Source organism: Megascapheus bottae, chromosome 6 (genome assembly GCF_031878675.1).
Source record: "Megascapheus bottae isolate mThoBot1 chromosome 6, mThoBot2.hap1, whole genome shotgun sequence".
Classification (NCBI taxonomy): Eukaryota; Metazoa; Chordata; class Mammalia; order Rodentia; family Geomyidae; genus Megascapheus; species Megascapheus bottae.
The window spans coordinates 28,647,483-28,673,414 of NC_143514.1; positions in this window are offsets into that span (position 1 = coordinate 28,647,483).

The following is a 25,932-nucleotide window of genomic DNA, read 5'->3' on the forward strand; positions in this document are numbered from 1 at the left end:
CCATTAACTGGTTTTGATTCTGATTGAATCTACTGCCTTGTGCCAAGTTCACTCACAACTACTGAATCACACCCAACCTGAGGTAAGGGAACCAAGATGGAGAAGAAAACTGACAAAAAAAATAATAAAAAATTAAATTGAAGTAAGAATGCTAGAAAACAGTTAAGAACAGCACATTAGATGATAGCAAATAGGATAATAGCCTAATATCATTGTTCAATAGTCACATCCCCATAAAGTCCCGAAATAAAAGAAGTGACACTATACATTAATGTTGGAATGTTGATATGAATCTGAAATATTGCGACAAATCACATTTTTATATCACATTATCGAATGCTAAATATCAGTTATTAGTGGTTAAAACAGTAGATATTACTTCCAAGTACTGAAAATGCACTATGTTTATTGAATGTCCTTGGCCTTATAGGTCATACATGACGTGGCTCTTCTCATACTGTGAGAACTAAGTATCATTTTTTACTCAAACAGAAATTGAGTTTCAGGGAGGTAAGAGACTTGTACATGTTGCCTTGCTAATAAACAACAGATTTGCAACCTAAACCTGGAAATTCCGATGACAAAACCTGCTCTTAATCACAGTAAAATATGTAGCTAATGTAAAACACCATTGTTTTATATACATGTTATTGGTTATTATAGTTCTAAAAGTACATAAATACTCAAAATAAAACATATCAAAATGCTCAGAGTTAGTATCAGGATGGGAGGGAAGATTGTGTGTGTGTGTGTGTGTGTGTGTGTGTGTTTCTGGTATTGAAACTTGAATTGGTGGCCTTAGATGCAATCCCTTAGCTTTTCTCACTCAAGGTTAATGTTCTACCACTTGAGAAAACAGCCCCACTTCTGTTTCTGTTTCTTTTTTCTTTCTTTCTTTTTTTTTTTCGGTGAGGGGAGAGGTGGAGGTAGTTAGTTGGTGATGGGAGTTGCATGGACTTTGGCCTGGGCTGGTTTGTGACTGTTTATTGTCAGAGCTTAGCCTCCTGAGTAGCTAGGATTACATGTCTGAGCCACTACTTCCTGGTTTATTTTTCTTTTTTCAATTAAAAAAATAGCACGTAATACTTCAATAAGATTTTTAAACTGAATAATTCTCAGGCAATGAAGTATATCCTCACATAAAGTCATAAGTTCACATAAATTCATTACTCTAATAAGAAGCCTAATATTCAACCTTTCCTTGGATAGTAACATGTATGCCATGGATGCTTTAGGAGTTTCAGAGGTTTTTCTAAGTCTTGAATTTGAATGTTTTCAAACCTACCCTCCATCTGAGATTATACTTTTTTATTTACATCTATCTGAATAGACTACCTGTCAAAAAGAGTTCTGGTTCATAGTCAATGTAGTTGGAGTCTCAACAAAATGTCTTACCAGTTCCTGAGGTATGCTATGAGTGAAGTAGAATTTATGGCAGACTGAAAAATTTCAAGGGGCAAAAATTGATAGGAAATGTGAAAGGGAGAAAATGAACGAAGCAAAAGGGAAGAAGTGTAGAGGACTGAAGAGGAGAAAGGAAAGAAATAGAGGAAATAGTGAGATGCTTTTATTAACAAGGTTATGCCATTTGATTGTGTGAAACTGTTATAGGCTGAGTCAACTCAGCCAAGCACTTTGGGAACACTGGGGTGTTGGGCTCCTTCTATAAAACAGGCTGGAGAAAGTCCCAGAATGCCAGGCTACAAAGCAATGTTTCATTGCTTGGCAGCACTCTTGCTTGCTGTTCCCTTCTCATTGTTGGAGAAGTCTGAAAAGTAAAAGTGGCCCCCTCCAGGCTGCTGGGAAAATGCCTAAATGCTTCTCTGAAACAGGTTAGCAATAACTAAGATGTCTAGCTTTGGACTTCATAGTTTTGAAATGAACAAAATTAGATTTTTTTTTTTACAAAGTTTGTTACTTGACTTCCAAGGCTAAGGATATGCGTACTATTCATTCTCATAAAGGAGAGAACAGAACCAGTGCCAGCAGAGTCAAGGAAAATCCACCTGAGGGTGGAAACCAATAGTTACTGCTATTTTGGTAATGATGTTGTAGTTGTATTAAAAAAATGAATTCATTTATTTTATGGAATATATTAAGTATAGGACCCCATATGGGTCTTTTTTATTCTAATTAACATAATGTCAAAGGATGTATTCTTGCCTTTAAAAATAGCATTGAGTATAGCATTTTGAAAAAAAAAATCATTAAGTCCAAGTGATGAACCAGAGCTGAATTTCTCCCTGAGGCCACTACGATATTATAGCATGAATCTAGTGCAAGCCTCCACAGAGTGGGGTCCAGAAATTTCATTTACTGAGGGACTTCCTTTTAAGCATAGTCAAGGTGCCAACCAAGACAGCATGCCAATAAATAACATAAAAGAAGTCCAAGTACTGGGATCCTTTCAATAATCCACCTAAAAATGTCCCAGTCTCAGAACTGATAGTAGAAATTTACAAACATCTAAAGGTCTTCCTTCCAAGATGTTTTATAAGCACCGGTCATGCCTTCTTCATGTTTTAAATTGTATTCACAGTGCTGAGAATTGAATAGTAATTTATTACTTTAATTTGCATATATAGATATATATGTCTTTCTTTTTTGCTTTTCTTTCTTTCTTTCTTTCTTTCTTTCTTTCTTTCTTTCTTTCTTTCTTTTTTTCTTTCTTTTTGCTCTGGGTCATGGGGCTTGAAAACTCAGCCTGGGTGCTGTCTCAGAGCTCTTCAGCTCAAGGCTACTAACCTATTCCTGGGCCTGGGAGTTGTCGTGAGCCACCGCACCCGGCATTGCCTTTATATCTTTTAAGAGAATAGATGTTTAGATGATACATCTTACTATAGTTAGTTCATTTATAGTTTTAATTTGTTCAGTTTGTTCTTCTAACATGTATTCCTTGTTGGAAATGACCAATTTTTGCAGTGGTTTAGTATGCTCCTACTCTGGAATAAAATTTAAAGGCCTCCACAATTTGCTCTTGGTTTACTGTCTCCCTTAGCCATCTTTCTTTTGGCTGATGAAACTCCATTGTTTATCTTCTAACATAGAGAAGATAAACATCTTCTACTGTTGATGGTTAGTTTCCCTCTCTTCTTCCCCTCCTCTGTGTGTGTTTGTGTGTGTGTGTGTGCATGTGTGTGTGTGTGTGTGTGTGTGCATGTGTGTATGCTAGCACAGGAGCTTGAACTCAGGGCTTGGGTAGTGTCTTTTAGCTATTTTGCTCAAGGTGGGTCCTATACTTATTTACCCACAGATCCATTTCTGGTTTTTTTTTTGTGTTTAATTGGAGATAAGAATTTCACAAACTATCCTGTGTAGCTGGGATTATAGGCATGAGACACTGGAATCCCTTCTTGTCTAAATCTTGAACCTAAACAACACTTCGCTTATAAAGATGTTTTTTACACTCTAGCCACACTTAAAAAATTGCTCTATGTTGCTGCCATTGCACTTTCTATACATTTATTAAGACACATATTAAAGTAATTCTGCTCATAGTGAGGCTAGGAATTTTATGAAGACAAAGCATTTGTATAACTGACAGTTCTGTAGGGTCAAGGATATGGAGCTATCATTGGCTCCACTTGGTTGATTAGCTCATGGTGGATAATATCGCAGTGGTGGAAATATAAAAGGAGAGGTCACATGGTGAAACAGGAAACCAGAGTGAGCAGTGGGATGAGGATAGGTTTTTGGTTTTTTTAAATGACAATCCTCTCTTGAGAACAATAAGCCACATAATATCAGTTCTTTTTGGAGGCAGGTACTTAAATGATGATAGGCCTTCTTTGTAATAGTCTCACTGCTGTACTGGGCACCAAACTTTCAACCTACAGCTTTGAGGGAACACTCAACCCATATCCCACAATGGAGAGGAACCTTGTAGACTCAACACTTAGAACAAATTCTCTATGCCTCCAGACATCTTCCAAGACAGGACTGAAGGTATGGGTGCCAACAAATTGAGAGGTGCCGAATATTGCTGTTGCTGCAATGGAATTCTTAGTAAGTCCCAGTAAATCCTCAGTAAATCTTAACTGGTTCTGGTGGATGAATAAGCCATAGTGGACACCTGAGTAGGTATGGAAGTCAGATGATGGCTAGGGTTTGCATGTTTTACTTGCATGCCAAGTTCCCCAAATCACCAAAAGATTAGCTGAGCTCACTTAATCTTTTCATTGGTCTTCTACCAAGGCAATGTTTCAAGTTTTATTATCTCATTTACTTTTTTTTTTTTTTTATCAATTTTTGGGCTTCAGCCCAAGGCCTGGGTACTGTTCCTGAGCTCTTTGGCTCATGGTTGGTATTCTACCACTTGGGGCCACAGTCTCACTTCTGGTGAACTGGAGTTGAAGAGTCTTGTGGGGACTTTTCTGCTCAGGCTGTCTTTGAACTGAAATTCTCAGATCTCAGGTTTCTGAGTAGCTAGGATTACAACCATGAGCCATTGGCACCTGGTGCTCACCCTGTGTTTTAATTAATGTTTTGAATCCGCATCTGGTTAGAAGGATAGAACACAAGTGTTGTAGCTTTGGTACACACAGTCATAAATAACATTGATATACACTCATGGTCACATGTCTTTCATATGCATACCCACATACTTAAAGATCACAAAATATTGTTGGATTATTTTTGAATTTATGGCTGATTATCCAGCTTTTCTCACATATAGCATTATTAAGTCTAAAGTTTATATGATTAATATTAGAACTTATTACATTTTCCTGATATCAAATCATTCCTTCAGGTTGGCTCAGTATAGCCTGAGGATTGACATTGTATATTTAAGACAAATTAATGTTTTCTCAGTTTTAAGTCATCTGCAGTCTTTTGGTCTACCTCTTAATTAGGATAAGCACTAAAAGTTAAGTAATGAGGTACAAAGCTGATAGTACACCCCTCGCAAGCATCTTTCAAGCTGACATCCATACATTTGTGTAAGTTCTTATTAATCTATTTAATTTTCTGAACATCTAACTTATCTTTCTTAAGGTTGTAGAAGAGAAATGAGGCCATTTGTTGGCTGTGGATACCTACAGCTTTTGCATTTTGCAGATGTGACCTGCAAGTAACAAGGGAAAATGCTGCCAGCCAAAGTTTGTTCAGGAGGCATCAACTTGCTCAATTTTTCCAATTGCTTTTTTCCTCCCTCAGGTTATCCTAATCATCCAGTTCCCATTGTTTTGAATTGTGCCAAGATGAGTGTGTCATTGTGGGGAAGTGACATTTACCATGAGGTTTCTAGCTAACACTATGTCCCTAGGATCCTCTGAGAGTTTTTCTTTTTTTTTTTTTTTTTTTTTTTTTTTGCCAGTCCTGGGCTTGAGCTCAGGGCCTGAGCACTGTCCTTGGACTTTCTCAAGGTTAGAGCTGAGCCTCAGCACCACTTCCGCCTTTTTTCTATGTATGTGGTACCGAGGAATCGAACCCGGGTCTTCATGCATGCTAGGCAAGCACTTTAACCAATAGGCCAAACTCCCGGCCCCCTCCGAGAGTTTTTCAAAGGTCAGCATTTTGAGATGAGAGATTTAGATCTATCAGTTCTTTCTGTATTGAATGACTAAACCATGTGTAGTGATCTGCCCACTTACTCACTGTTTTCAGCATTTCCTGGGTACTTTCTGAAAGGTTCCGTATAGAGCGAAGGCTCAGTTACTACCATTTATATATCCACTAGGGCATAGGTAGCAGGGTGGTTCTCAAAGTTAACTCTCAAGTTAATATTGTCATGCTATATCATTGTCAGAAAGGCAGAGTTTTGGTGCTACATGAAGACACACTGAATCAGAAACTCTCAGGAGCTATGTTTTAACAAGCCCCATTTATCCTGGGTAATTGTGATGACATACTTAAATTAAAATTTGAGAACCATTGTAATATGACACACATCTAAACAAATATTTATTGTGTTTTGCTGTAGTCATTGTCAACCTTCTGGAAAGCAGAGGCGTGATTAAGCACATACTTTAACACTGAGAAAGGCTCCAGTTTTTTTTTTTTTTTCCCAAGGATTATTTTGAAATTGATCTTCTTTACTCAGGTGGGGGCCTGGACTCATTTTCTAATTTTTCACTTCCCAGAATAGCTGGTAAATAGGCATAAGTATTATATTGGTCGAGAAAAATCTCTTTTCTTTTCTGGGTTGTCCTCAATCTGATTCTCCATATCTCAGCCTTCTAAGCTGGGACTACAGGCATGAGCCAAGGCACTTGGCACTATTTGATTTAATTTTTACTCTCAAATTATTTATTAGTTGAAACATTACTGTAATATTTTTCTCAAATTTGTATTTTATTGTAAAGGTGATATACAGAGGGGTCACAGTTATATAAGTCAGATAATGCGTACATTTCCCTTTGAACAATGTTAACCCTTTTTTTTACTTTCTCCCAACTTTTCCGCTTCTTTTCGGCCTCCTCCCTAAGTTGTAGAGTTCATTTCTGACACAGTATCTAGTGAGTATCGTGGTTACATCAGTTCACCCTTTGTCCACCGTTTCCATGATTCCTCTTCCCGTTTCCAAACCAGAGAAACGTATATACAAGACAAAGGGCACAGAAATAAAAAAAGAAATAAAGTAAAGCAATGACATCAGAAATAAACCAAAGGGAGGAAAATTGAAAGAAAAAAGAAGTATCTGCAAATGGGACACAAAATAACTATTTTTCTATTTCTTTGCGTTCTTTTCGATAAGCATCATTTTATATGTTCATATCCTCATCACCACTGAGCCATTATGATCATCTCCTAAGTATATCCTAAGTATATTCTAATTACTACAAATGAGGGAAACCACACAGCCTATTTTTATTGAGGGGGAAGGGGTATGGAGGGGTCTCACTTTCTTTGCTTAATATACATTTTTTCCCAAGTTTTTCCATTCCTTCACAAATTGGCAGTTCTTGTAACCAAACCTTATGCATGTATTTTGTATTGAGCTCTATCCCCATCAATTCCCCCTCACTTTTGTTTTAAAGATTGATACAGAGTTTGAAAGGTGTTGTTGACACTGCAAATACAGGGCTGACCTCCTACTACGTATGAATAATGACAGGTTGTTTGTTGCACAGAGGGGTCTGATCTTGACAGCTATCTAGTATAGCTGACAGAGACATCAGTATTTGAAGTCTGCTACTTTGATGCTTTTCATATGATCATGCCTCAGTAGTACCAGCATACCTCCATCTTAGCCTGCTTTTAAAAAATCTGCTTATACATCTGTCATTATCACTAGAATTTGAGCATAGCAGATTTTCTGCCAATTTCTATATTCCAAGAAAAAAATACAACACTTGATTTGCTCTGCAAGTATTTATAAAAAAATGAACAAATGCTTGAGTGGATAAATGAATCAAATAACTCATGATGAAGTGTGTGATTTTCCTGTTCAAAACCATAGTATATATTTTGAAAAATAACCTCTGTATTTTGTAGTAAAACTCTCGTGGAGATTTAAGGCCATAACTTCACACTGTGTTTGAGGTTACTTCTTGTAACTGTGACATGTTTCATTTTCAAAGAACAAAAGTAATTAATTATAATGTACTTATGCTCTGTTAAAAGCTTGGCATTTCTTATCTCATTTTATATTCTTAACAAGCAAGTACTTAGAAGTGACAATATTACTAAGACATGTACAATATTTTCAGTAGAAAGTGCTAGTTTTAGAAATTTTGGTTTAGTGTAAGAAATGTATTCTTTGCATTTGTAAGCTTCTTTTTTTCAGCATCATATGCCCTATCAATTGTCTTTCTCCACCACCTATTCATTTTTTTGCTTTCTGTTACTTCAATTTACCTTAGGATATAAAAGTAGAATTAGAGAAATTGGTATCATAATCAGTTGTAAATCCTAAAGTTTGATCCTAATAGTATGGTCTGATAGGCATAAAAAGGAAGGAGTGGTTGGCTTTAGTTTCATTAGCTCATTAAATGGTTCTGTGGGTGGTAGAGACACTAAATATGCCGCTTTTTCCACTCAAAGCTGATATTAATGAACTACAGAAAATGAGAATGTATTCTACTTTTCAGTAATGTCTGCCTCACTTGGGTACACATGGCCTAAATAGATAGATTTTTTAAAAGCATTTTATTAGCATACTGCAAATTCCCATTAAACGCTAGACTAGAGAACTCACTAAGTCACACAGTATATTGAAAACTGTCCTTCATGAGACTTCAAAGGAGAGGCCTAATACGTTTTTCTCATCTCTAATATCAATGATTCTATTATACTTAGCATAACTTAATTCTTTGGTATCTCCAAAATGAAAATTTATTACATACAAGTGAAGTTTTTTGAAAGCACAAGGGGCAAAATCATATTTAATGAAGGATGAGATGATTTTAAGTGCCACAGTGTGTTCCTAAAAGGATTCAAGTCATTCAAATCTTCTGAAGTACTCTGCCCTGAGCATTCTAATGGTAAGATAAGTTTTAGCTGTCTTCAGATCTTAACACTCCAAAACTTTTTATAGGGAAAGAAAAAAGAGCTTCCCAAGATGCCAACACATAAATATCTTTATTTAGTTATAAAAAAGAAAGTTGTGAAACAATAGTACTTGTTTCTGTCTCTTTGTATACACTATATGGCTTTTAAATTTTTAACATTTTGTGCTTATACTAGGTTGAACTTATAGCCTGGGGGCTGTCCCTTAGCTTTTATACTCAAGGTTGATGCTCTATCACTTGAACCACAACTCTACTTTCAGCTTTTTAGTTGTTAATTGGAGAGAAGAATCTCACAGATTTATCTGCCTGGGCTGGCTTGCAACTGAGATCTTCAGGTCTCAACCTCTTGAGCACCTAAAGTTAGAGTTTTGAGCTACTAGCTTACATTATGGCTTTAATGAATCATTTTATTTAGAATTTTGGTTTCAGGTGGATGATACAAAACCACTATTCCAGATTTGATTATTTTCTCTTGGCAACAAGTTCTGTACTATTTTGTGAAAGGTAAAAAAGAAAAAAAAACAATACCCCAATCAATCCCTCCAACATTGGTTTAATAGTTTAGGATAGTAAAAAGTATATGAAACTATTTTCCTTAAAATTCTCTATCAATGCCAATGTTCTATTTATACTCTACCAGTTGGATCTCATAGAAAGATAAAAATCAAAGCTGCATATTCTACATGAGCACCTAAGTGCATAGAAACATTATGATGATAAACCCTTATCTTTTTCTTTGGCAGTTCTCTTCCAAATTGTGTCCATATCACTTTATCTCACTGTAGGGTCAAGGAAGTTGTGTGTTTTCTTTTCTTGGCAGATGAAGGAAAAGGTAACAGAAGAAAACTTCTTTGGTTGGAGACAGGGTTTTGCAGATACCGGTGGGATAATGTCATTATCCTCTCTGGCGGAAACTCTTGTCTGTTCCACTGGATTTGAAGATCAGTACAAACTGCTGTCTAGTTTGTGATACTTCTGTTCCAAGATGCTTAGTGATAATGAAAAATCTAAATATATAAAAACACCCAAATTCCAATACCAAGTGCAGTCAAGTGTTTCCTGTGGGATTACAATTGCTTGGGCAAACCATCATTCAAACTCAATAATGCCTTGCTTTATGTAACATGTTTTTGTGTTGTGGCTTTTCTGAGCCAAAGGATTTTTGCTTTTCATGTTCATAGGAAATACGAATTGATGTAGTCTAGCTTTCTATTGTGCATGGAAAAAGAAGTATACAGACCTTTCAAATGAGACAATCACTTCAGAATAAGGTCACCCATTGAGATGAAGCAAGATTGCTTTGAGAAGCAGAACAATAGCTCTGTATATACAAGTATCTATTTTGGCAAAAGTTGACTATATCTGTTCAATTTTTTTGTTGCAAAATTCTTTATCCTTATTTAAACACAACGACCACAAACCTGGGAAAATTACATACTTCCAAGTAGTTGCAGGTAAGTGTGTGTGTGTGTGTGTGTGTGTGTGTGTGTGTGTGTGTATGTGTGTGCGCGTGCGCGCGTGTGTGTATGCCCTTACTGGGGCTTGAACTCAATTCCTCTAATTCTTGCTCAGTTTCTTGCTCATAGATGATACTACTTGAGTCACATCTTCAGACAAGCATTTTACTGATAATTAGAGATGCAAGATTCAGACTTTCTGCTTTGACTGGCTATGATCCTCTGATCTTTGCCTCCTGAGTATCTAGGATTTCAGGTGGGCAATACCTCTGTCCAGGTATTTCTCTTTGTTTTGTGCCTCCAGTATATATACATTGATGGAACAAGTATAATCCCTCCCACTATTACCATGAACTAGTTGTGCCTTTTTTAGGAATGCATATGGTAAAATTTGTTTCAAGAAAAAAAAAAAACATTGTTGGGGCCGAGAATTTGGCCTAATGGAAAAGTGCCTGCCTAGCATGCATGAAGACCCAGATTCCATTCCTCAGTACCACATACATAGAAAAAAGCTAGAAGTGATGCTGAGGCTCAAGTGGTAGAGCTCTAGCCTTGAGAAAGTCCAAGGACAGAGCTCAAGCCCAGGACTGGCAAAAAAAAATTGTCAATACATACTAATAAAAAATACAAACTATAATCCTCAGTATATTAATTAATATAATTGCACTAATAGTGCTATGCTAATCATAAATATTAGGAGTTTTCCCTTGTATTCTTTAGTAATATTTCAAGGAAAAACAGCAGTTCAAGGTGCAATCATTTTTAGTGGTAATAGTATTCTTGTCATATTTTGCATGTATTGAGTGTTCCAATATATGCTTGTGTATGCTCTCTGCCCTCCTTTCTCCATTCCTCCTGTTCACTCCATGAATCAGAACATCTGACTCTATCCTAGCCTCAGTCTGTATCTATCTCACACACAAGAGCCAACTACTCTCACGGTGATTTCTTGCATGATATATGTTGACTATCACATTAGAAATACATATACAGTTTGGATTAAGTAAGAGGAAGAGAAGACACTAGTCTTGGTATTTTTCATGGGTTACAGAAGAGATTAGGTTAGTTTGTAAACAGAATGAAAAAAAAATGAGAACAAGTACCTTCAGAGGTTTGTAGGGTAGTTTGTAAAGTGAGTGAAAAAAATGAGAATGAGATCCTGCAGAGAACAGACATATAGAGATGTTAGTGAGAACATTTCATGTATCACAAAAGTATGAAGAAAAAATCAATGGGATGCAGAAATGGAAAAAAAAATAGTGCATTGAAGAAGTGTGGTCATGGAGGTCATGGGACATTTTTCCAGAAGTCAGGAAAAGTAGAAGCATAAAGTGTAAGGAAAAGACACAGATGTTGGAATTGTTAGAGATCAGATGATAACAGAAGAGGAGTGAAATATAAAAAAAATGAACATCTTAACAGAGGAAAAGGTCAGTGGTGATGTGGATATCATATCCTTTTGAGTGGTATTTTTTAAAATTTTATTTTATTGACAGGGTGATCTATCGAGGGGTTACAGTACATTTGTAAGTTAGTGAGTACATTACTTCTTGAGCATTGTTAACTTTTCCCATGTTATTCTTCCACTTTCCCTCCTCCCACCATATCCTTAGTTGTAAAGTTCATTTCCAACATATTGTCTTCTGAATATTGCTGTTACATTGGTTCACTCTTTGTCCTTTGTCTCAACAAATTAGCTGGATGTTTGTGGCTCATACCCATAATCCTAGTGACTCATGAGGCTGAGATCTGAGGATCAAGGTTTAAAATCAGGGAAAAGTCTGTAAGACTCTTATCTTAATTTAACTACCCCAAACAACAACAACAACAACAAAAACCCCACAAAAAAACAAAAAACAAAACAAAACCAAAACATCTGGAATTGGAGCTGTAGAACAAAGTGATAGCCTTTAGCAAAAATCTGCTAGGGACAGTGCGGAGCCCTTGAATTCAAGACTAATGAACAAACAAACAAACAAACAAAAATAAAACAAACAAAAACACAGAGGCTGAATTTGCTGTGTACTTTAAGCGGCAGAGTGCCAGCCTTGAAGAAGATAAAAGACAACACCGAGATTCTGGGTTCAAGCTCTAGTATGGGCACAAATTTAAAAAAGTAAAGAAAATAAATTAAAGAATTGTCAAATCAATAAGTAATTGCAAAGAAGCATCAGTGAGTAATTCCTGTCAGTTATAGTTTTATGCAAGTGCATGGAAAATGTGATACCAAAGTTAAGATATATTTGAGAAATTGCAGGGAATCAGGGGAGTTGCTAGATAATCTTTGCCAGTGTCACTGGCAAATAATTCTAGGTGGAACCACTCTGTAAGCAGTTGACTATGCTTGAATCAGAAGGAAGTTCATGGTATTAGAATTTATAAAACATTGTGTCTGAAAGATAAATATATGCATAAGCACATTAGACCTAAAACATAAATATATCCATTAAGTATTTGGCCTAAAAATGTAGAATATGTTTGTAATTGTTGGACTGTTATGAGGATTAAAGGGAGAGCAGAGAGGAAAAAGAAATATTAGAGGGTGAACAAGACCAAAACACATCGTACCTGTGAATGAAGGTAGAATAAAGAAACTCACTGGAAGCTGTGGAAGAATAGGAGGCAGTGAGGATGAGGAAGTGAGTGTAGGCACAGGTTAATCTAATTGAAGGTCTGTAAGCATATGTTAAATACAAAATGAAACCCCGCTGAAAAATTAATGTGCACTCACAGAAAAGAATGACAGGTACTGTCCAAGGTGTGCATACTAGTGGGAGGACGGAAAGGTGAAGGAGGGCAAATGAGACTGAAATACTTCATATGTAAGTATGAGAATGGAACAAAGAAGCTATTTTTTGTATTTGGGCAAAGAAGAAAAGGGAGAGAGAAGAGAGAGAGAGAGAGAGAGAGAGAGAGAGAGAGAGAGAGAGAGAGAGAGAGAGAGAGAGAGAGAGAGAGAGAGAGAGAGAGAGCGCGTGAAGGAGTGAGTTTGATCAAGGTACATTTTAAGCATATGTGGAAATGCTAAGATGAAGCTTCCTGGAAAACTAATTAATGGTAAGAAAGCTGTGAAACAAACCACTAAGTGTTCAGAGAGTAATTATAATCATGTACAGAAATATGTAGAATAGCTAGCATGGATATGATGATTTACTCCTATAACCATGATCTAAGGATCATGGTTCAAAGTCAGACCAGGCAGGAAAGTCCATGAGATTCTTACCTCGCTGATTAATGATAGAGAAAGCCAGAAGTGGTTCTGTAGTCAAGTGGTAAGAGTTCTTGCTTTGAGCAAAAGGAGCTTAGGGATAGCAACCAAGCCCAGAGTTGAAGACCCAGGAGCAGGGTGAAAAAAGAAGGAGCACACAAGAGGATAAATCTTGAAACAAACCCTAGGAATAACATAGGGTTTAAGAATTGGTGGGACCCTCATCCTCACCCTAACCATAAAACTCACTCTCACCCTTACCCTAACCGTAACCCTAACCCTAATCCTAACCCTCACCCGCACGCTATCCCTCACCCGAACCCTAATGCTATCCATAACCCTAGCCCTCACCATAACCCTCACTGTCACCCTCATCCTCACCCTCACTGTAATCCTAACTCTAACCCTAACACTAACCCGAACCCTAGCCCTCTCCCTAACCCTCACCCTCACAGTCTCACTTACTCTAACCCTAAACCTAACACTCACCCTCATCCTCACCCTAACACATACCCTAACCCTAACCATAACCCTAAACCTCACCCTCAATCTCACCCTCACACTCGTTCTAACCCTAACCTTAACCCTAACCCTAACCCTATCCTTAAACCTAACCCTAACCCTCACCATCACCCTCAACCTCACTCCCATCCTTTCCTCCCCCTCACCCTCACAGTAATCCTAACCCTAACCCTAACCCTAACCATCTAACCAGAACCCTAACCTGAACCCTAACCATAACCCTCAACCAAACCTTAACACTAATCCTAACCCTAACCCTAACCCTCACCCTCACCCTTAGCCTCACCCTCACTCTCACTCTCACACTAATTCTAACCCTAACCCTTACACTAATCCTCATCCTCACCCTCACGGTCATCTTCAACCTATCCCTATTCATAACCCTAACTCTGATCCCCTAACACTAACCCTAAATCTAACCCCCTAAGCCTAACAGTAACCCTAACCTTAACCCTAACGGTAATCCCCTAACCCTAACTATAACCCTAATCCCGTAAACCTAACCCTAATCCTAAACCTAACCCCTTAAACTTAAAACTAAATCTAACTCTAATCCTAACCCCAACCAAACAAACAATAAAATATTTAAAAAAATGGTGGGATAAAAAGAGAGAGAGAAATGGCCAAAGAAAGAGAATAAAGATAGAATCCTCCAGTTGGGAAGCTTTCAAGAATTATTGATTTGAAAACAGGTAACTAAAATGTGTTAAAAGAATTTAACATGATGCATAAGGCTGAGTCCTAAATTTAGAAACATTTCATATTGATTTATTTTTTAAAACACCTTGTTAGATCCACAGTCCAAGTGTGAATTTGGGCTGATATAAAGGATCTTTATGTTAAATCGGAGGCTATAGAGAGTATAAGACATTAACAGACATCTCTTCTTAATGTATATTAAAGGGTACATGAACTTAGGTCAGTGAAAAGGGTAGAAATAGCAGCATTAACCCTAGAAAATAGGTAGAAAATGTAGCCTCTGTATAAAATAAGATCTGCATTTAATTTTACAATCTGTCATTTTACTATCCTCTGGAGAAAATGGCTTTTGTAGGGTTTGATATACTCCTATAAATATTTGTGCACTGAACCTGTTTCTTTGAATAAAACAGGTTTTAAAAAAGAACATATCTTGCCAAATTGAAGTTGCCGTCACCTTTATTCCCCTTCTTTCTTTCTTTCTTTCTTTCTTTCTTTCTTTCTTTCTTTCTTTCTTTCTTTCTTTCTTTCTTTCTCTCTCTCTCTTTCTCTCTCTCTCTCTCTCTCTCTCTCTTTCTCTCTCTCTCTTTCTTTCTCTCTTTCTTTCTTTCTTTCTTTCTTTCTTTCTTTCTTTCTTTCTTTCTTTCTTTCTTTCTTTCTTTCTTTTCTTTCTTCCTTCCTTCCTTCCTTGCTTGCTTGCTTGCCTTTTTTCCCTGTAGCCACATTTATCTTATCCAGGTGAATTCTTTAGTTAAGAAAAAAAGAAAAGCTCATGAAGATGATAGGAATGCATGTGATTCTTTCTGCCTCCATAACTTCCTTTTTTAAAATGTGACTGTAGTAACCAATTCCAAAGGAAAAAGGCAGGAAATTTATGATGGAAGACAAGTATTCTGTAAAAGTTTTCATGGGAATTATGAGAAAGGAAGTATGCCTCTTGCTATCCCACTGGAATCCCTCATATTTCCTTTATTTACAAGACAGAAGGAAATGCATTGCTGTGGCAGAAAATGGAAAGATATGATATTTACATGTTAATAATTTATGTTTACTTATCTTTACATTTTCTAATAAACATTCATTTATAAATGATGACTACAAAATGTACTATTTAGAATTGCCCTCCCCCCAACCAGATAACTCAAATTATAACTTTCACCTATTAAGTATCCAAAAAAATGTCTTACCATATGAATGGTAGGATCTGGAAAGCTGAATTAACCCTCTTTACCTGTCCAATTTAATTGTTTCATACCTGGTTCATCACTTTAAAAGCAACAAGATTTTATACTCCTCTATATTTTCTTTCTTGTGTCTTTACTTATTAAGAGATATATTAGGTTAACACTTCCTTCAAGATGGCAATTTGGACATGGAAATAGATCAGTATAAATGGTGATCAAGTTTAAAGGAAAGAATGCGTGCTTCCAGACCATGAGGAAATCAAACAAGAGTAAAAGAAAATGTCAGGCTCCTCCTTAGTTCATCCTGTTGAAAATTTGATCTATCTTTCTCATGATTTTCCTTCAGTCTAGTCTACTTTGGGGTTTTAAAGTACTGGCAACAAGAGAACAGGTAAGAAGAAAAAGAGATTTGTAATAGCAATAATTTAAAACTAAGCCAGCAAATACTATATTGAGTAAATACTATGCTACTTACTGCTATATAAGGGAAAAACAATTATCCTACAAGAGAAAAACAAGTATTTTAACAACATTAAATGCCTCCAGAAGAATCATTTGCAGTATGGTTATCTGAAGTATTTTTTTCTTTTTTTTTCAAAGTAGGAATAAGAAAGCATTAATGCAGTAGTTATTTTAGAAGGATATGAAAAATACCATAATATACATGTACATAGACTTCTATTTTCTGAGACTGTGTTTTCCTAAGTAAAATATACAGGAATAGAACTTTATTTCCCATTGGATATTTCAGAAAACCTCTTAACTTGTCAAGTAAGAAGGTTTCTTTCGGCCAAGAGTATGGCCTGTTGGTAGAGAGCTTGCCCAGCATGAAGCCCTGGGTTAGATTCCTCGGTATCACATTCACACAAAATTCTGGAAGTGGCACTGTGGTTCAAGTGACAGAGAGCTGGCTTAGAACAAAAAGTGTCCAAAGACAGTGCCCAGGACCCGAATTAAAGCCCCAGAACTGGCAAAAAAAAAAAAAGTGTCTTTTTCTGAATTGAGAATAAAGAAATAAATATATAAAGTAAAATAAATAAGATACAACTCTCCTATGATATACTTTCTACAAATGGATACTATTTAAATGATACTTTGGTTAACAGCATACAGGATGACTTCATCATTTATTTGATTCAATTAGTCAATAATTGCTGCCAAAGGAAAATATAACTCATTTTGGTGACTATTCTTTTTTTTTTTTTTTTGCCAGTCGTGGGGACTGAACTCAGGGCCTGAGCACTTTCCTTGGGCTTTCCTCAGGGTTAGTGCTCTACCACTTGAGCCACAGCACCAGTTCCAGCTTTTCTATATATGTGGTACTGAGGAATCAAACCCAGGTCTTTGTGCATGCTAGGCAAACACTCTACCACTAGGCCAAACTCCCGGCCCCATTGGTGATTATTCTTATGTGAGAATTCTATACCTTTTGTAGTCCTGCCAAACTAAGTAGGAAGTTCTACTTACTCAAGGGTAGTCCTACTGTAGCAGTGATAAGAAGTGATGATCCTGTACTAGAATTTTTTTCTTTCAAAAATTGTTATGTATAGATATCTCTAGAGAAAAATTATTCAGCTGGATTGCCATAGGATTGATTTATTAATAACCTAATTTGAATAATGGCTAAGTTATCCTTTAACATGCTTGATTATAGCAATGAGATTATTGAAATATCACAGAAATCTCTACTACTCTTGATTTTCATATCCATCAAGAATGAGACACATCACTAACTTTTAAATCTTTTTGTAATGTATTTAATCTCTATATTTAGATTCAAATAAATAATTTAAGATTCTCTAATAACATATATCTAAAGTATAGGGCAATCTAGGAGTGTATAAATGTTGATAAATTAAAGAAGCCTTGGCTTTTAGTGAATACTGTAAGAGAATATACTTATGTTTAATAACCAAATAGGAAGCATGAACATCCTGTAGGTTCACTCCAAAAAATCATATCATTTAAAAGCAAAAATAATTTATATGTTTAAATAATAGGCTTGGTTCAGTAGATGACTTCTATGACCCCTGGAGGAAATATTATCCAATCATTTGAGAAAAAATATATATGTATATATTTTTTGCCAGTCCTGGGCTTGAGCTCTGGGCCTGAGCACTGTCCTAGGACTTTCTCAAAGCTAGAGCTCTATCACTTGAGCCTCAGCACCACTTTCGGCTTTATTTTTCTATGTATGTAGGACCGAGGAATCGAACCCGGGTCTTCGTGCATGCTAGGCAAGCACTCCACCACTAGGCCAATCTCCTGGCCCCATGAGAAAATATAATAAGATAGGATGAGATTAAGGTAAGTTATAACAACATGTAAGAGACCATAAGCTCTAAGACCATAAGCTCTATACAATCATTTGAGTTGTCAAACAATGGAGAGTTCCTCCGCATTTGGGCAGTGAATGAATAGTAGGGACAATAAAAGTTGAAATTTCATGCTCTGTATTTTTAAAATTGGCTTTATTTAATTATATAGAGAGAGATGGGGGAGAAAGAGAGGGGGAGAGGAGAGAGAGAGAGAGAGAGAGAGAGAGAGAGAGAGAGAGAGAGAGAGAGAGAGAGAGAGAGAGAGAGAGAGAAAGTCCTGAGGATTAAGTTTTTAAACTATGGAATTGCAGGCAGGCTCTCTATCACTTGAGTCCTACTTCCAGCTCCTCTTCCATTTTTTTCAAGGCCATCTTGCTTTATGCCCAGGGCAGCTAGATACTGACCCTTCTTGTGTGTTTCCTTTGGTTATTGAGGTTGACAGGGAGGTTTGATTGATCCCTGCCATTACACTTCACTCAGAGCTGGGATAACAGTCTCTTGCCACTATGTTCTGCCTCTTTCCTTTGGAATTGGTTATTACAGTCACATTTTAAAGAAGGAAGTTATGGAGGCAGAAAGAATCACATGTATCCTGCATGTATCCCTATCATCTTCATGAGCTTCTTTTTTTTTTTTAACTAAAGAATTCACCTGGATAAGATACATGTGGCTCAGGACTTCACTGTTTCTGGGCAGGGTGGTCAAATCCTCCAGTAAGAACCAAGATCACTATGTTATAAAGCCCTGTATTACAGGGACTTGCAGTAATGCTGCTCAATTAATGTTTGTTGAATAAGTAGATAAATAAGTGAATGAATGAATGAATGATTTGATGGGTGGATATTAAAATCAAATTCCTTGATAGAAAATATGAGCAGCATGATGAGGTATCTAATTTCCTACATTCAGCATGAATTCATCATGCAATGGAACAAAATAGTGTAAAACTTAGAAAAACTCACTCATGGTTTCCAACAAAGGAAATATCAGGAACTGGTACTTGAAAGATATGGGGAAGGTCATGGGGGGACAGGCAAAGGAAGAGAGGAAGGGGAGTTAAAGTCATGATATTAAATGCATATCCTATGAAGTTGGGACCGTTGAATGAAGGGGTTGATTTGCAAAGAATGGGGAAGAGTGATGAAGGGGCTGACATCAGGATGCATTTTACATTGTACCAAAGAACTCATTTGTTGAATGGTTTTGCACAACAACTTCAAGCTAATAAAGTTTTCAATTAATACACTCCTTTTTCTGCTTTTTTTAATTAACAAAAGAACAAATGCTCATTAATTACTTATACGTATAAAGTATTGGAACAAAATCAGGTCAATTAAAAAATAAAAATAGAGTCTAGAATGTAGCTCAGTAGCAAAGCGCATACCCAAAAAGTATAATGTCCTGGATTTGATCTCTGAAAAGAAAAAGAAATAGAAAAAATAAAAATACAAAGTCTGTTGTCAAATATAGATTGTAAAGACCATAGTCTATATTTAGAACTTGTTTCCTTATTGCCTCTCCTCTAATTAGAGTATATAATATTTTTATTGTTCAAAAATAAATTTTATCCCTGGAAAGCTATGATGCTCCTGATTTATAGATTTGAGAGAGATTGCTCCTCAAGTATTTATTTATTTAATATTTTTATTGTATTTAATAAAAGGGTTACATGATATTTGCCAGATAGAAGGTGCATTAATTCACATACATTGATACCCTTCCACATGTCTTGGTCCCCATTACCCTCCCTCCCACCCCCCTCTTGGTTTTCCCCCCTTCCCTGTCCAATTTCAAGTAACCAAATACAAATGTATCCAATATATCAGATAACAAAGGGAGATATTGTGACAATATGAGATAACAAAGGAACAGCAAAAGAGATGAGAGATAACATAGCACCTTAAGGACAGCAATCATTCGTTATATGGCTTTTGTTTCAATATCCTAGAGGTCCATTCAATTAGCTTCATACTATATGGCCTTATGTATCAAGTTTTTGCTCTATTATAAATCTCTGCTAGTAGAGCCCAAAGTTTCTACTGGTTATCATGAATGAGGGAAACCATTGAGCCTAAGTTCCTTTGAGTCTGGCTTACTTCGCTTAATATGATTTTTTCTAAGTCTTTCCATTTCCTAATAAATGGGGCGATGTCGTTTTTTCTGACAGCAGCATAGAATTCCATTGTGTACAAATACCACATCTTGTGGACCCATTCATCAACTGAGGGACATCTAGGTTGGTTCCATATCTTTGCTATGGTGAATAATGCTGCAATGAACATTGATGTGCTGGTGGATTTAGTATGCCCTAGTTTCTGGATGGTTGGGTAAATGCCAAGTAGTGGAATTGCTGGGGCATAAGGAAGCTCTATGTTTAGCCTTTTGAGGCACTGCCATACTGCTTTCCATAGTGGTTGAACGGCTCCTCAAGTATTTAATATACACTAGGTCTGAGAGAAGAAAGGCATCCTTTAAACCTAAATCCCACATACATTGCCTGGGATTGCTTGTAGGACACCTGGGGATGGTGTCCAGGGTTTTCCCTTAAGCATTCTTCTCAGGAAACATCATGGAAGCCTAATCTTAATGTAGAGAAGGTTTTTCAGGTCCATATTTTCATTATGTAACTTTTTATCCTCTCTCCATATGAAGTATCACATGAGAAAACATTTTCAACAGTCAGAGTTTGCTTTGCTCAGAGAAATTATTTTTTGTTTATTTTTTGGCTTCCTGTGTACCACTGTACCCAACTCTTGAACAATGTGCTTGGGATTAAAGTCAAAATATGTTTCACCTTCTTTCCTTTTCTTGTCTGTCTATCAATCTATGTATCTATCTACCTACCTATTTATATTTGTCAGAAAGCTGGAAATACAACAAAACTGTATCATTACGTGGAATTATATTGTTCTACTATCATGATACTAATGAAAAATAAGGGACCTGAGCCTCTAACCTTAGCTACTCAGAAGGCTGAGATCTTAGGGTTTCAGTTCAAAGTCAGCCCAGGCAACCAGCCAGTAAGACTCCTATTAATCACAGCAAAAACCAGAAGCGATATACAGCTCAAGTGGTAGAGTGCTAGCCTGAGCAAAAGGAGGTTAGGGACAGTGCCCAGGCCCAGAGTTCAAAACCCAAACTGGAAAATTAAAAAAAAATTAAAAATAAAAAGTAAAGTAAAGAAAATAAGAAAACAGGGGCTTGCAAATTTGTATGTAAATTTAGCAATAAGGCTGGGCACAGTGGTTTACATCTATAATATTAAATACTTGAGAAGTAGGGGATCTGTATTCAAGGCCAACTCAAGGAGATAGAAACACAAGGGGCTGCTCATATTTTCTATCAAGTAATTTGATTTTAATATCCACCCATCAAATCATTCATTCATTCATTTATTTATTTACTTATTCAACAAACATTTATTGAGCAGCGTTACTGCAAGTCCCTGTAATACAGGGCTTTATAACATAATGATCTTGTTCTTACTGGAGGCTTTAACCACCCTGCTCAGGAACAGTGAAGTCCTGAGCCAGATCTCTGATGTACGTGATCTGTCAATTGTACAGGACTGAAAATAAAGTGTAAGAGCTATCAACACCATCTTTTCTGAGCAAGAATGTAGCCCAAACCCCAGTCAGGGAAAGTTTGAATATTACTGAGAGACTACTTTTCTAAAAAGCACATTAGAGTATCCCAAATGACATTATATTATTTGCACTCAGCAGTCTCCAAAATGGCAGCTTAGAGACTTTGAAATCAATGGAGCATTGCTCAGAGGGGATAATACATACTGTGTAAATGTAGCCCCGTGTATCGTCTAATGGATGATCCCCAGCAGAATAGATGCGCATTTGAGTTGTCATTGTGGTTTTGTTGTCTTTTTCCTTTCTTTTATATAGAAGTAAAAGAAAACAAGACAATGAAATGAACATTTCCCAATAATGCAAAATTAAGACCTTTTTATTTTTTCTGTTTCTGTTACTATTTCTCTTTCTCTGTTCTCAACAGACTTATTACTTAGCTTATTTACATATGTATTAGGTAGCTAGATGTTTTTTCCCTTCAGTACACTGAGATAACTTTGAGAAGCTTTGATATATATGTATATATAAATATAAGCATGTATATAATATATTTCTTTACACTATTTCTAATAGAACAAGAAGAGAAAGAAGATAAAGATAGCAACTTGGGTTTTATTCTGACAAATAACTGTATTGTCTTGTCCCTTCTTCCCTTTCGTTCTTCCTCTTTTCCTTCTCATAAACATTTATAGACTGTTGGTAAAGGTACTGGAAGTATAAACAGAAAAGGAGATGAATATGATTTCTGGTCCTATGAAATTTATATTTTACTTGAACTAGCACATTTATTAAATGATAATAAGAACAACATAAAAAATGAAGCTGAATAAAATGATAGTGATTTGAATGAGCAAGAGACTAGCTCATATTTGTAGTTGGGAAAGATCTTTTTGATTAAATAATGATAGAGCTGAGAAATGGGTGATGGACAAGAAGAAAACAATCAAGCAAAGATCTAGGGACAGAGCATTCTAAGAAGAGAAACCACCATTCAAATGCTGTGCTTAATTTGTTTAAAGAATAGTTGCACCTCTAGCCTGAGCGAAGTTGGAAGCACAAAAGGGCTTTTTTTTGTATCATCAAATAAAGTAGGAGAAACAAATGAAAAGCAGATCTTGTGGAGTATTGGCAGCTTGTTGGATATTCAGTTTTTGTTCTAATGGGAAGTAATCGGAGAGGTAAAGAGTGACATTTTGATTATAATTATTATAACATAATCACTCTGGTTGCTGTGTAGAAAATGGCTGCTACTTACAGTAACAGGTGAAGATGGCTGTAAAGATAGGTTTTAGATTAAAATTTGAAGGTGCAGCTGAAAGAATTTCCTTAATGGAGTGAATGGTGGAAAGGCTAAAGGAAAGAAATACAGAAGGGTATATCAGGTTAGGTTCAAGAAAGAGAGGAATGTTTTTTCTTACTAAATGTTGGAGGACTAGGCAAGATGCAAAATAAGGTAACAGAAGCTCCTGTAGATAAATGTGAAGTTCTCTTCTGGTATGCCAAGCTTGAGAAGCATTTTAGATATTTAGGTAGACATGAAAGTAATCAGTTAACATAAAATTTTGTGCTTAGAAACATTATCATGCCCACCCCCCAAAAATCAGTCTTATTGGTCATCTTAATTAGTGCTGACTAAGAAAATGAACAAGTTATTAGTACCGTAAGTAATGTAACAAGTTGGGATTTCTTTTTTTTTTTGCCAGTCCTGGGCTTGAGCTCAGGGCCTGAGCACTGTCCTTGGACTTTCTCAAGGCTAGAGCTCTACCACTTGAGCCTCAGCACCACTTCTGGCTTTTTTTCTATGTATGTGGTACCGAGGAATCGAACCCGGGTCTTCATGCATGCTAGGCGAGCACTTTAACCACTAGGCCAAACTCCCGGCCCCAACAAGTTGGGATTTCTTATCTGAAAACCCACCCCTTCTGCCATGGGCAATGGCTCATAAGTGATAATATCCTTTGAAGAACATAGGAATGGGAAATATGAGATGGAAATATACACTACAAATTCATGCATCTAGAAGCCATTTCTGTCTTATTTACAACTCTGTGTCCAGTTGACCATGTAGCACAATGAGTCATAATGGTAGGCGGCTAATAATTCCATCAAGAATGAGATAATCAAGTGTTATTCTTAAATACTGACAAGGTCATTTTCAAAGCCCACATATTTATTGTTCTTTGTCATATATTCACACATAGTGTGCTTTGTTTGTGCACATGTCTTGTCTGTATCTTCCTCTCAAATACACAGACCTTGACATATCCAAGGCTTTGAGGTATGCTGCTCTCTTTCCACCAATTCCCTTCTTCCTTCTGCTTTTCAGTTTTTTTCCTCAAACTCACTATGTCCATTGTCCAGATTTTAGCTCATGTGTCACTTCCTTTAGGGTTATTTTTATGTATTTATTTATTTTGGTCTCATAGAGTAGCTATCTCTTGTCATCTGGTAATTCTCCTGGATAGAACTTGAAAAAGTTTCCACTCATACATTGATTATTAATCCTACTTTTCTATTGTGACTTAAATGACTGTGTTGACTATCCTATTGTGATTTAATTGGACAACAATAGGCACTTAAAATAAATTGAAGTATCATTATAATTTCCAAAATGATAATACTTAGGGAATCTCTAAAATGCAAGATTGGAAAATATACAAGATGAAAATAATCTTTCTTTAAAAAAAATAAAGCTGTCTTTCAATTATACCAAAGGATCTTAATCAAACTTTATCAATGACATATGCTTCAGTAAGTCTCATTTATGTGGTCTCTTTGAAGAAGTGAAAGAACGCAAAGGCAGAGTTTCCATGGGTCACATATCTGTTTTTTCTTTTTTTTGAATTGGGATTATTCAGGGACTTAAGACTGAATTTGATATAATAAAAATCCAGGACATCATCAGCTTCCAGAAAATCAGGATTCAATGTTTGTACATTACCCTGAGCATACAGGGCAGGAAGTGGCATCTTCAACTTAGTCATCAAGGCACATTCATTCCAGGAGAGAGAGGTCATTGCTCTACTTCCTGCCCCTTATCAAACGATGTGGGAAAAATATTCTCATATCTGCTTATGAAAAACCTGTCTTCTCCCATTTTACCTTGGAAATTCACCTCTGTCACATTGTTAAAAAAATAAAACAGTAACATCTACCCTGCTTCCATAAATTAGCTTTTGTGATTTTTTTTAAAAAAAGATTATGTTGACAAGGGAGTTAGAGAGGGTTTAATTTTCGCAGTTGGTGGCTTGATTCTCCCAGAGGAAAAGGCTAATATTAATAAGTACCTTTTACTCTAGTATACATTAAGACTTATGGGAGAATGATTGTTGTTCAGCATTTGCCAATTTATTTTATTATTACCCCCTACTCCTATAGTATTTTTAACATTTATCAAGCACTTTACTTATTTAATCTTTCATAAGAGCATTTTGAGCTATGTAGAGATTAATATCCTCATTTTGTAAATGAATGAATTAAAGCTTAAGGAGTTTAAGTAACTTCAGAGGCACAATAGTTTAATGGAAAGGGCATGCACATTAGAGTCTAGAGAGCTGGGTTTGTATACAGATTTGATTAGCTAGTAGATGAAAGACCTTAGGCAGCTTACTTATTAACCCTCCCAACCTCTTCTCACTTCTATCCTAGCCAACCTTCCTTTCCTTCACCTATAAAATGGTAGTGTTAATATTTTGTACATCATATCATTGTTGGGGAGATTAATAAGACAGAGTTGACATTTTAAATAATTATCCCAGATGGTGGTATGAACACAGTATTTTAAAATCAAGTTCAATATTTTTTTCTATGACAGTATGCTCTCTAACAATAAACAGGTTGAAAAACAAGTGGGGATAATTCTCAACAAATGTGTTAGAAACTTCTTGAATGTAATGGCTAGCAAGAGAGGGAAGATAGTTAACTTTAACAGATATAGGGCTTAGTGAAACCACGCACTGAATATAGAGGTACCTAGAATGTGAACTTAAGGGTTGGGAGATGCAGATGTAGGATGTTGATATCTTAAAGAGGAGGGAATCTGTGAGACTGATAAGAAAATATTCTTCCACAGATGATGGATGTAACCCTGAGACAAAGGATGAGAGAAAAGACCAGCAAGTCCACATGTGCTTTCCTCAGGCTGAAAGGGAGGAGCTGCCCAAGAGGCTAGCTTGCTATGTTTGTGCTTTCTCGGAAGCCTTTGGATGTTAGGAGCTATTATCTTGCCATGCCTTGGACAGATGAGCTTTAAGTACCTAGTACCTCAGATGAAAGGAAATTTGTGACTCTTAATAGGCTTCAAAAGGAAACCTTAATGTGCCCCTGAAGACAGACAGAAGCATTCTCCTGAGAAAGTGTTTAGAAGGCTTTTGTTGGAAGCAACCCTAGTATATTTAATTCCTTAATGGTGGAAAAAATATAGATATTAAAAAAAGAGAGATTCCTTTACAAAGAACTAGATGTAGCTACTTTTAATTTTTTTTTTTCTCCAGTGTTAGGATGGGAC